The sequence below is a fragment of the Sciurus vulgaris genome, assembly GCF_902686455.1.
Source record: "Sciurus vulgaris genome assembly, chromosome: 4".
NCBI lineage: Eukaryota > Metazoa > Chordata > Mammalia > Rodentia > Sciuridae > Sciurus > Sciurus vulgaris.
In genome coordinates, this window is record NC_136464.1 from 53,647,207 (window position 1) to 53,652,149 (window position 4,943).

The following is a 4,943-nucleotide window of genomic DNA, read 5'->3' on the forward strand; positions in this document are numbered from 1 at the left end:
AATCCTCTGTGATGGAAATGCAATTTCATTCTCACTTTACTAATAAGGAAGCTGAAGTTCTATGCCCAAGTTCACACAGCCAGTATTGGACAGGACTGTCAAGGACAAACCCAGGTTTCTTGCATCAAAGCCTATAGGTTTATTGTTTCATTTTGCATCGCTGAGATACAACCTCCAACTTTGCAATGTTTTGCACATCCTAGGTAAGTGCTCTACCATTGAGCTACACTCGTAGTACCAAAAGCCTAATCACTATGATAGTGTTCTCTTTGCCTTCTCTGAGAAAAACTGCCCTGCTGAGTAGGTGCTCAGGTGTCCAAAATAATAAATATTCACTAATGTTATGTTTTCCACTTTTCTGATGATAATAATCACCTGGCTTGAAAGTTTTAAAAGTACAGATTTTCAGCTTACCTCCTTGGAAATTCTAATTCATTAGTTCCAGGATGGGGCCCAGTTAACTTACTCCCAGGGGATTCTGCTAAACAATTTTTGGTAAAAATCATATTTTCCCAATATACCAACACAAATCGAGGATGTGGTGGTTTATTTTTTCACCTGGAAATGCCCAGCTAAATCACATACTTTCTTTCCAGCAACACTTCTACCCATCCCTACCCTTTGAGGTGGCAGTCCAAGACCGCAAGTGGGAAAGGCCAAGGTTGGAAGGAAGACAGACTTTTAAGCAGAGCTTCTCAGACAGGTCTGAATCAAAGAATGGAATGTATACCTGACAGCCTTGTGCCAACTGAGCCACCCTAAGACGACTTCCCTAAAGAATCTGTTCTCAGGAAGTGAATCGCTTCAGTGTTTTGTACTTATGCTTTTTTTTTAGATTCCTAGTGATAGTTTCACTTTAAAAATGCCAAATGGATGGCTAATTGAAGGAAGTTTTCCATATAGAAACTAAAAGATCTTGGGGAATCAGAAGAACCCTCAAAGTCTTAACAATGGATGAGAAATTGTCTCCCCAGGACCTCAGAAAGTCAGGAGAAACAAAGTAGAGGTTAGAACAAAGCAAAGTTGGGAATATCTGTACTTAGATGTACTTTCTATCTGTGATATATCCTCTCAGTTCCAGTACCATTCCTCTTCTGAGCTTCTTAGGTCAGGTTTTGTTTACTTTTTTTTTTTTTTTTTAATTTCTAGGCTCTTTTAGTTCCATTTGAATAGCATTGTGCCTTTGCAGAGAGGGTAGAACCACCCCAGCAACAATGGATTTGGTACCGTGTGGGATGACCACAATATTTGCATTTTCAGTCAAAGAAAGCAACAGCCCTCTGCTTTGTGGTATGGTGTCGTCCTGAAGCTGTGCTCAGTCTATACGTGGCCGTCAGCTTGTTCTATTCATAAAGAAAATTCTAATCCAACTTCTAAAAACAAAAGAATTGAGCTCAACTCAAACTGTTTATTTCATTCAAATACTAAGACATGCCAGAATCCGTGGTGCACACCTGTCATCCTAATAGTTAAGACGGGAGAGCACAAATTCAAGGCCAGCCTCAGCAACTCAGCAAGGCCCCCAATGATTCAGTGAGACACTGTCTCAAAATATAACATAAAAAGGACAATGGATGTTGCTCAGTGGTTAAGTACTCCCTGGGTTCAATCCCCAGTACCAAAACAAAACAAAACTAAGGCACACCTAGCACATGCCAAGTTCAGAGGGCCCACAGAACAGGACAAGATCCCTATTCTGAAGAAGTATGAAATCTGGTTAGGAAGATAAAACAAATTTACTTGAAACAATTAAGACGTCATTAAGCAGAAAGCCTACTATTTTCAAAAACACAGAAAATGAGTTTTTTTGAGGGTGTAGAGAAATTGAAACCCTCATGCAACTGGAACTGTAAAATGGCAGTTGCCACGATATGGCAGTTCTTCAAAGTATTAGAGCTACCAAATGATCCAGCAATCCCACTTCTGGATGTATCCAAAAATATGAAAGTGGAGTCTTGAAGAAATATTTACATACCTATGTTTGCTGTAGCACTGCTCATAATAACCAAGTAGTGAAAGCAACTCGAATATCATGAATGGATTAATTAATTTAAAAATGTGGTCTATACATACAATGGATTATTATCCTTTCTCAAAAAGGAAAGGAATTGTTGGGTGTGATGGCACATGGCAAGGAAACTCTATCACATGCTACATGCTACAACAAGACATTATGGTAAGTGACATAAACCATTCACGAAAAGGCAAATACAGTAATATTCCACTTATATCAGGTACCTAGAATAGTCAATGACCAAATAGTCTATAGGACCAGAGGTAGAATGGTAGAAGGGGGAATGGGGAAGGGGGTCCATGGAGGGTGGGAAATAGGGAGTTACTGTGTAATGGGTATAGAGCTTCAGTTTTGCAAAATGAAAAAAAGTTTTGGAAATCTGTTGTACAACAAAATGAATATATTTAATACTACTAAACCATACATTTAAAAATGTTTTTTAACCACAATTGAAAAAAAAAAAACTTAAGAATTAATCAGAGGGCTGGGGAGATAGCTCAGTCGGTAGAGTGCTTGCCTTATAAGTACAAGGCCCTGGGTTCAATCCCCAGCACCGCAAAAAAAAAAAAAAAAAAAAGAATTAATCAGTCTTGGGCTGGGTTGTGGCTCAGTGGTAGAGTGCTTGCCTAGCATGTGTGAGGCACTGGGTTCGATTCTCAGCACCACATATAAATAAATGAATAAAATAAAGGTCTATTAACATCTAAAAATATATTTTAAAAAAAAAAAAGATTAAGCAGTCTGAACACCGGCCATAAATGCAATAAAAGCTTAAAGAATGGAAACACTACTTTAGTTAGATATACCATGGACCTGAACAAATCTCAAAAGATGTGTCAGGTTGGGATTGTTAGAGGGCAGGAAAAAAGAAATTCCAGGCAAGACCCCTGGAAAAAGAGCCAGATATAGTGGTACATGTCTGTAATCCCAGTGATTTGGGAGACTAAGGCCGGAGGATTGCAAGTTTGAGATCAGCCTCAGTAACTTAGTGAGACACTGTCTCAAAATAAAATTTAAAAAATGGGCTGGGGATTTAGCTTAGTGGTAGAGCACCACTGAATTCACTTTCTAGTACTACACATAGACAATACTTCTGGAAAAAGACAGGGCAGAGAATAAATATTTTACATGTGTGAAGAATAAACCTTGAATGTGTTTAATTGTTGTGTATGTATACATGTGTACCAAGCAGTGAGAAGTCTAGTCCTATTAGGGAAGGTTTAAATTACAAAGTAAGAGAAGCTAAGTACAAGTAGGTAGGGTGAGGCTGGGCGTAGGGTACATGCTTGTAATCCTAACAGCTCAGAGGGTTGAGACGGAAGATTTTAAGTTTGAGGCCAGCCTCAGCAATTTAGCAAGAGCCTCAGAACTTTAGAGACCCTGTCTCAAAAATTTAAAAAAAAAAAAAAAATTTTTTTTTAAAAGGTCAAGGGATGTAGCTCAGTGGTAAAGTAACCCTGGGTTCAATCCCCAGTACCAAATCAATTGGGTGAGATTGGATTACAAAATGTCTTAAAAAGAGTAGGATTTATTCAAGTGAGAAGAAAAGAGGCATAACTCCCAAAGGGCAAAAGGGGACTTTATAGGGGTTGCCCTACTGTAGGTTCTTGAACAAGGATATGCACTTTTTAGTAAATCTGAAAATTCCCATCAGACTCAATTGACACAGGAAGCAAAAGAGAATGACCTGGATTTTGTCTGGGCTTAAGCTGGAGGGAACTGGTGAACAATAAAACCATAGGGTTGGGTACAGTAGTGGGAATGAGAATTGAAATGAGAGGGGGGTATCCACAGAGAAATTAGAATGCAAGGAAAGAGATGAGAACTTGTACAACTGTCATCTTTGCTAACTTTAGGACTTCTTACTTTACCAAACATCGAGGGTCATGTGTTGTGTTTTAGAATGAAACATTAAAATTTCCTTTAAAGGACTGTGCCATGAAATCCTGTTCTAATGGCAGTAAAATTATGGATTAGAGTGAGGAAAACTAGGCACAGAGAGCCTCACTGCCCAATTTCAATGTCACCCGTCAAGTCCAAAGGCTATACCTCTGAGCACAAACTGGAGTTTCCTCTCAAGGAAGATGGTGGCTACTTTAGTGAATACTGTGGTTCTAGAACCAGAGAACTCTTCCATCCCCAACTTGATCACTGACTCCATCTGTAAACCTAGCTGAGTCACTTCCCTTATAGGCCTCTGTTTTCCCTTTTGTGCAATGAAGAAAGACATTTTTTCCACCTGCTTTTGCAGAAGACAAAAGTGACTGAAAGAGAAATTTACATCAGATGGTTTTTTTAAAAAATATTTTTACTTGTAGATGAACACACTATCTTTATTTATTTATTTTTATGTGGTGCTGAGAACTAAACCCAATGCCTTACACATGCTAGGCAAGTGCTCTACCACTGAGCTACCACCCCAGTCTACATAGGTGTTTTTTGTTGGTTGGTTGTTTTTTTGTTCCTTAGGAGTGCTCAGGATGGAACCCAGGGCCTTGCAAGCACTGCACCACACCACTGAGCTACATCAAGCACCTTTAAACAAAGGAGTAAGGCCTGGGCTGAAGCAAAGCCCAGGATGTATGCAGCCCATGGGTCTAGGTTTGATGTAGACATAGGACACAGTATTGAAGTACCCTACTCTTGACATCAGAAGTCCATGAAGAGGTTGTACATTTTAGACAATATAAACAAATGTTGCCCCAGAGAGCCTGAGTTCTGGGAATATGAACAGGGAATTCTGACCAAAATTCCAGGTCTCCAAGTTCCCCTGGAGTAGTCACAAGGATCATTCAGGAGGTGAATCACCCCAGTGTCTGTCTTGAAGACCCAAGCCACCAACTATGAGCCTTGCCAAAGGAAGGAGCTAGAGGGAGACCTGATTCAAATAGCTTAGGGGCTATTGCTGAGGAATATAAGATATTTCCGT